General features: G+C 49.8%; 1 pseudogene; it reads left to right on the top strand.

The window, feature by feature from the left end:
• Positions 1-217: 217 nt before the first annotated feature.
• LOC134518351 (uncharacterized) lies at positions 218-1693 on the top strand (annotated as a pseudogene).
• Positions 1694-8399: the final 6706 nt, after the last annotated feature.

Genomic DNA, 8399 nt, shown 5'->3' with positions numbered 1-8399 from the left:
TATGGGCATTGATATATATAAATATATATATAAATATATATGAATATATTTTTTTAAGTTTCCTACACCTTGAGGTTGCATGGTCTGTAAGGTTGGCATGTCTTTATATTGTATACAGATTTTGCACGCCAAACTTGGCAGCTTTGAAAATGAAAAAAAAAAAAAAAAAAAAACAAACAAAACAAAACAAAAAATAATTGTGGTTTGGGGTTGATTTTTTTTTGGGTTGGTTTCCCTCCCCCCCATCTCGTGGCATTTGTGGAGACTAAAGGTTGGGACGTTGTTGTCACACACACCCCCACGCACCCATGCACGCACCCACGCAGCTGCACACAAAGGAAGGAGAGTGGGAACATTTTTTGCGTCTTAACTGAAGAAGAAATCGTGGGGTTTATTGTTAAAAAAAAAAAAAAAAGAGTAAAGAAAAAAGAACTACTTAAACATTTCTCATTTTAAGAAGAAAAAAAAAAAAGACGTTTATCTAGCACTTGTGACTTACCAATAATAGAGTTTATTGTATTTATGTGGAAACAGTGTTTTTAGGGAAACTACGCAGAACACACAAAGTAAACTGCCTGTGTCATTTTTATATTATTTTTTTTTTCCTTTTAATTTGGGTTGGTGTTTTGTTTTGATTTCTTGGCTGGGTGGGGAGGTTGGATGCAACCCTTCGTCGACACACGTAGTCATTAATTCTAAGGAGATGAATGACGAGGACTTTAAAGAGTTAACTCTTCAGCACAGCTGCGTTAACTTTTTTAAAATTACTTTTACATGATGTATTATTGCTAGGTTTCACTTTAAACAGTCGTGTACTGTGCAACACTGTGGTTTAAAACGAGACTTTACATCGAAAGGAAAACATGTTTTTGTCATTGTCATGAAGTTGAGCTCGTTCTCAGCTCATCTTCACTTTGTCTTTGATATTGATGAAAAAGTATCCTATTGAAAGAAAATAAATTAACACTTTTCTGTGCTCCATAGTGGAGGCGCTATTTTCCAATTTATGAGGATGACAAACTTATATATATAATATATATATAAAAGTGGGGGGGGGAGGGGTTGAAACATTATTCACCCAAGAGCTTATTACAGATATGTAGTATCAAAAAGTTGTAACTATATTATATTCTACTTTATACCTATACATGCTCAGTATGACGTCACCATTGGTAGCAGCTACCGGTTTACGCTGTAATTTAGACACAATTTCACTCTTGTTGTATGGACCCTACTTTAAGTGATGGTAGCATTCTTTGTGCTAAATTTTCTGATGGTCCTTTCTTTTACTTGGTGGAGTTGGAATATTTTTCTCATTCTTGTTTTTGTTTGGGGTTTTTTGTTTTGGTTTTTTTTTTCCTCTTCTTTTCTTTTCTTTTTGTTTTTTTTTTTACTGGCCAATGGTGTCTTTCTCTGACAGTACCGACTTCAATTTCAACTTTATTAGGAGTCCAGTATTTTGTACCACATTATGACAACTTGTTATTCTTGTGGTGTAAATAAAAAGAAAAAGTTAATTATAGTACCACCTTGGTTTCTGTCACTGATCTTTTTATCCAGTGCCTTTGGTGTGATGTGGTCTTTCATCTACTTTAAACAAAACACTTTCTTGGTGTCATGGAAGGGGGTCTGGGCACTGAAGTGGCTTTTTGGTCAAAAGATACCCATGTGTATGTTGGGATGTCCTTGGTAGAAAAATTACTAGAGCTTCTGCCCAGTTTTCTTGCTGCTCTGAGGCACGTGCTGACGAATGCCTGCATGTAGGGACTGCAGAATAATTTAAAAATCTCACTGAAATGGAATTTCCAGCAAGAAGTCCATAAGAGCAGCTGAATTTCCCCCAAAAGCCACCAGTGAGTGAAAACCAGGATCATCAGTGGAGTGAAAAAGTGTCATTTTGTGCCTGGTTCTGTTGTGCGTCATAGAGTTGTTGGGGCTTTACTTTACTGTAGCTGGAGCCCTTTGAAGCCAGGTGGGTATGGGCCCGCCTGCTCCCAGGCTGGTTCGGTAGGGAGCAAGGTGGAACTCCCAGAGATCCTGGTTGCCATTTCACATGGCACCTGTATCTGCAGGGCCGTGGCATGTGCCCCCCTCCAGCAGACGTCCTTCACCTCCAGGGTGAGTCCCGTTCCCGTGCCTGGTAGTCTGGTTCTGCCCTGCCCAGTTGTGCCGGCTGGGTGAGAGGCTCTCCTGCCAACCCACAGACCGTGTCTGTGCCTCGTCTTGGCAGATCCTCCACACATGCCCACGTTGTTCATGCCTCAGGAGATGTTCTCAAGTGTTGCTCTCACGTTCAGATGGGTGAAGCAGATCCACCCTTTTCTTTCATAGTCTTATTCAGACACGGTTTCCCTCTAGTTAGCCTCTGTATCATCCTGCTTGTCCCTGAAGCCCACTTGAAACATCTGAAATAAAGTTTCTCCGTCTATGTCAACTGGAAGCGTCCTCTGACTGCAAGGCAACCAGCTACACTTCAGTTTTCTCATGTGCTTTCACTGTCTCCCTCCTGGATGGAGAAGATGAGTCCTTGGGGCTCACATTTAAGCCCAGGCTTGTGCACCTCAGTGGAGTGGACTCACCCATCAGATGACAACTGCTACAGAGCAACCCTGGTGTGAAGGGGAACGAGCCTGAAGCCATCTGCCCTGGAGAGCATCCTCCAGCTTAGTGTCCCAGCCCGTGAATAGTTTACGAAGCAGGGAAGAGCAGTCCAACATAGACTAGGGACATGGCTCCAGTGTCTGTTATGCTCTTGGAAAAACCAAAGCAATTAGTCAAGGAGAAAATCACCTTTCCTGCTACAAGCCTGAATGCTCGCTTCTTGTTCGTGTGGGAATGAGCCTGCCATGTTTGGGGATTATCTCCATGGAGGTCGTCCAGAGCGAGGAGCTGGGGAGTCTGCTGGGCCGTACGGACTGACGGTAGGAACAGCAGGTTGATGTGCACGGTCTCTGCAGGGTGTAGAGGAGAGCACAAAGGAAAAACTTGTGATCTTGGGAGTGTTGAGGTTCCCTCATCAGCGAAGCATCGCTGCTGCCCCGTGTGCTGGCTGCGGTCCTTTGCACCTGCAGGGAGCATCGTCCACCGTGGTGCTCCGAGAAGCGGAGGCTGAGATGGCCAGAGCAAGGGTGCGAGCCCTCAGTGGGTCCGGGGCACACAGGGACAAGGCGTTCCAGAAGCACGCGCCTCTCTTGGGGAAAGAGGCGGAGTTACTTATGGCTAAAGCCCGCCTAAGCCATCGTGCCTAAAGACAAGAGGACCAGAGCAGTGAATCCGTGCAATGTCCTGCTCACATGTGTGACCCCGCATCCCTGCCCATGGCAGCCATGGTGGCACCACCCTGTGGGACGGTGAGCATTACCTGTTGCTCCGGCTGTAGCCTGGGATGGTCTGAGCGGGCAGAGTCTGTATTTGTAGGCAGGGTGACGGCCCTGGGATGGGGCTTGCTTTGGGACCACAGGCCATGTGGGAGTGGCAGCTGGCTGTGATGGGTGCTGGCATGGCTGGGAGGGCAGGTGCAGCTCCTTCGAGAGAAGGCACGGGGGCTTCTCTGGGCAGAAGATTGGGAAGGGTCTTTCAGAAGCTGGGGGAGTTCATCTGCTGGTGTGAAATCCCACTGCTGGGCGATCCAGCCCCGCGTTTACAGCCTTGAGGCAGAGGGTTCGTTTCGACAGGAGCGGGGGTTATTTCAAGTACTTTCAGTCTCTGTGCAGAGCATTTGTCAGGGGCTGCTAATCCTTTAAGAAGCCCCAGGTCTCGCTCTGCGAAGCCAAATGTGCACTTTGGGCTCTGATAAATACTCATTGCTGAGTGGTGGTTTTGAGACCCTACAAATTAGGATGACGGAGGGAGGCTGTTTAAAAGCGCTGGGCTGGATGTTTTGGAGGGCAGCCTGTGACAGGGCTTCCTTTGGCATCCCCGGGACCCGCGGTGTCTGATCGCCTGCACCTGCAGCAATGCTTTTTCCTTCTCCAAATCCGCTGGTTAAAAACTGCCGGGCCAGCCCCAGGCATGTAGGTTGCCGGGGAGCGGGACCTGGTGGGTGAGTGTTGACATGTCAGGCATCTGCGACGCAGAGCTGCCGTCATCTCACCTGGAACGCCCTGGGCTCGCTGCTCGCCGTGAGCGCAGGGACAGAAACCTGACGCAATGCAGCAGGGAGGGTGAAACTCGACGGCGTGGCACCTGTGCCGGGGCCATGGCATGAAATCCTCTATTTCAATAACTGCCGCTTTAGCCATGGAAATTTTTTATAGCCAGAAATCTGTTAAGCCTAAAGAAAATAACGTTGTGCTGCAACGAACGTGCCCCAGCCCCTCTGAGGTGGCTCCCTCCCAGCTCTGCCGGTGGGTGCCCTTGGCGGGGGGGGAGGGATGGATGCCCGGGCAGGCACCGGGATGGGTGCTGCTCTGTACCCTTCCCTGCGCTATTCCAAGGTTACACATTTATTTTTCGTTTATTTATTTTTTATTTTTTTAAAGGAGAAAGAGGCTGTTTCTCACTCTGGGCAACAAGACAAGGCTTTGTGCCTCAAATGAACGTCTGTAGCAACGGGAGCGCTGCAGGGGAAAGAACAGGGTCTGGTATTAAATATACAGCCTGAGCGCGCAGGGGGCAGGAGTTCAGCCTGTGCCGGCAAAACGTCCTGCTTTTACGACGGGATTTGGGTCTGTGCTGAGTGGAAACTTTCTCCGAAGGCTGGTGCGTGGTTGATCTCTTACGGGCTGCTCTGACAATCCCCGGGGGAGCTGGGAACTCATTTGTTCCCCCTGTTTGGATTTCACAGGTGAAAATGTCAGTGTAATCTGCAAAGCTGCCCCAGAGACTCGTTTCCTTTTCTCCAGGGGAGGCAGGAGGGGTTTTGCTGCTGGCAGGAGGGCAGATGGCCGTGGGCACAAGGCTGCCGCCTCCCTCCCTGGGCTCCCGGCTGCGGGCAGAGGTGCCGGTGGGTGAGCTGTTGTCTCCCCCCGCCCCGGGGGCTGTACTTCAGAGCTGGCTCCAAAAGCCATTTTCTCTCCTGATCCTTTTCCAAGAAGCCTGGCTGCTCTTCTCCAGGTAAAGTTCAGCTTAGGGCTTTCCGCTGCAAAACCAACTGTTGCTAAGCAAGGAAGAATTACTAGCGCAACTCGGTAAGTGGGAGTTGAAACGCACTTGCCATTAAGTAGTAACAGCTTTAGGGAAAAACACAGGTTTGGCGATGACGTTGCTGGGAAAAAACAGCATGTGTGCTGAAAGCCAGGTGCTTGGGGACGTTAGCGTCCTCGCAGCAAAGGGACCCAACCAGGTGCTTAGGGACGTTGTGAGGGGGCTGGGAGCAGAGCTCACGTTCCCGTCGGGGAGAGGCCGGGGGGTGTTTCACGCTGTTTCCGCCAGAGCAAAATGTTGTGATACCTGATGAAAAGGTGCAACGGCACCGTCACGTCTGGGAATTTAAGAGCTTTCTGCCTGAGCATGGGAGGAAAGGCTAAAGCCTGGCCAAGGTGGCAGAAATCTGCTCCTCTGGCTGCGACTGCCATGATTTTCTCAACATTAAGGAAAGCAACAATCTCACATCCTACATGGGTATAATCACAGTAACGCCTAAGTGGGAGGGCATGAATTGCCACCTTCAAGAGTCTTGTCCCCAGACAGTGGTATTTTAGCAAGGGGACGTTCTTCAGGCCACCCAAGGTGAACAGTGGGAGGAAAACAGGGATAGATTTTTCAAAAAAAACAAACAAGCAAACCCCAGCAGAACCAGCCAGCAGGGGTGGCTGGTGCTTGAAGCTGATGCTCTTCTGTCCTGCCTGCAGACAGCAGTGACCCACGCAAGATCTGCCAACAGCAAATCCAACTCAGAAAAAAATCACGTATGGAAGGAATTTAACTCAAGAGATCCTAAAAGCTGAATCAAGGGGCTGTAGATGGGCTGGAGGAACACAGGACAAAACATTGAAGGAGAATACCCCATGGTAACTCTACCAAGACAGAGACTTTTAAATGCCAGTAAGAGTTTGCTCCCAGGCGGAGAATGCAGAGAGTGGGCTGAAAGTCAGTTCAGAGACTCTGGAAAGCCTGGTGCTGGGCAAATGGGTGTGTGGTGTGGACGCAGAGGAACGGGATGGAGCCATTTGGTGTATGAATTAGATAGCAATTGCCCTCACAGCCTGCCGTGGGCTATGGCTGTAACGATGAGTGTGTTGGAATGAAGGTGCCTGTTGCCAGGAGGAGAGGGAGGTTCAAAGTGGAAAGAAATGCCTTGCCAACTCAACTGTGCCCGCAAACAAGACTCAGTCAAGTTGTCCAGTGACAGAGATAGTCAATAACACTGGGCGCTTTCCAAGGGAGCCCCAATGGGTGGTGGCATCTGCTGCTAAGATGGTACAATGGGATGTACTGATGGCTGCAGGTCTGAATGAAGATGTGAACAACCTGATACGAATCCTAGATGTGCCCAGTGAGGGCAGGTTGGGCTCTCCAACCCACAGGCAGTACAGATTCAGGGACCTACAGATGTTAAATTCGGTTGTGGTGGGTTGACCTTGGCTGGCAGCTAAGCCCCCACCCAGCCGCTCACTTCCCCCCCCGCAGCAGGCTGGGAGAGAAGTGGAAGGGTAAAAGTGAGAAAACTCATGGGTTAAGATAAAGACAGTTTAATGAGTGAAAGGGCTGCAAAGGCTTGGCTAAAGAGCGTTGCAAAGCAGGAGGAGGAGGAGGTGGAGGAAGGAAAAGCCAAGGAAAGTGCTGGCGAGCCATCCCTGCATGGAAAGGTGCTCCCGCGGGAGCTGCCTGGGGAACAGCAATGGGGAACAAATCTCTAGAGGTGCAGGAAAACCAGGGCTCCTCGGCAGGGCTGTGCAACGCTGTTCGCAGGGTAACAGAGAATATACCTTAATAGTTGTGAAAGAGATAAAAAGCCAACTCTGTCGGGCTGTGGGGAAGTCACTGTCTGCCTTTTTTTTTACGACAGCATAATTTAGCAAAAGCAGCTCCTGCAGAGGACTGAAAACATTTCATGACTGTGCAAATAGTGTCTCTCAGGCTGCGCTAATGAAAGGCTTCGGTAGGGAAGAAGCAAATCTTAGAACTAATTACAGTCTCTGAGAAAAAGGGATCGTCTCTGTGTTTACTGAGGGGCTTATCAGGCTGGACTACGGGATTTCGGTGTGATTATAAGGATGTGTAAATCTGGGAAGCCACCTGGGAGGTGATTGCACAGAGCTTGGATTTGTTTCTTGAACTCTGTGTCCGTCCTTTTGCACTATCCCAACCCGAGAGCACCCAAAAAAACCGAGGCTTGTGCAGAAGCGATGGGTGCTTGTCCAGGAGACCCTCGAAGCCTCCACAGCTGCACGCTGCTGTCTCGCGCTTTGCTTTCTGAGCTCAGAAAGGGGCCATGAACCTCTCTGGGAGAGCCGTGGGGTTTTATTCGGGGCAGCAGGAACGGCAGAAGCCTGCTGTCCATCCTGGCCACCTGCGACAGAATCCGGTCCCTGAGCATCCCGTGCATCCCCAGCCTGATCTGACGGGAGAGCAGCAGCAGCCACCCACCGCTCCGGCTCCTGGAGGAGTCATTCCAGCTTGAAACAGATTTTATCTCTGGAAGGGAAACAGATGGGGCTGGAGATGAAGCGGGACGGAGGCTGAGCAGAGGGAGACACGGGGCTTCCCGCAATGCCGGCGGCGAGGCCTGGTCGTGGCTGATGGCAGCAGCTCAGAGGTGCCCTCCTGGCCAAGGCACTGCTTGCGCTTCACATCTTCCAGCCTGGGGACAAGTCTCTGTGCAAGGAACACCCGCCTATTCATCCCTAGAGGGACTGCAGCAACGGGCCAGGTGTCTTCTGGATGTCCACAAGGTAAAAAAGAACCTCCCTCCCCACATTTAAAGCACGTTACTGCTTCAGGAGCAGTAACAAGACGTAACAGGCCAGATCCTGAGAAAAGGTGGTGGCACGTGTTGCTCCCCTCCTGCAGGCCCTCTCCACCTGGCCAAGCTGCTGCTTCTCTGGAGGGGGCGTGTGGGAGGTCAAACAAAGGCACTCCAAGCCCTCACTCCTGCGTTGCAGGCACAGCAGCGGTGGGGAAAACATTTCTTCCCACACAGGTCTTATTGCACAGATGGGGCATCGGTGTGCACCAGCCTCAGACAGATGTCCTTCACCTGCTTTATTAAGGGCCCTTTGAGTCATCTGCATCTAATTTTTTCATCTATTCATTCCGCCACCCCAAGGGGGAAAGGTTTGGAATCTGCAAATTCAATGCCATTTAAAAAATGAACAAAACACCAAACATTTTTGCTGTATTTGGGAGGATGAGGGTATGGACAGCATCGTGCTTGTGATCTACTAAGGCAAAATTATCAAATGGTCAACAATTTCAGAGGGCCTGCAGGAACAAGAGACCTGTTTCCCTTTAAATCA

The sequence above is a fragment of the Chroicocephalus ridibundus genome, chromosome 7 (assembly GCF_963924245.1).
Source record: "Chroicocephalus ridibundus chromosome 7, bChrRid1.1, whole genome shotgun sequence".
NCBI classification, from domain to species: domain Eukaryota; kingdom Metazoa; phylum Chordata; class Aves; order Charadriiformes; family Laridae; genus Chroicocephalus; species Chroicocephalus ridibundus.
The sequence above is the reverse complement of the archived record's forward strand: the minus strand, read 5'-3'. Positions and strand labels throughout refer to the sequence as shown.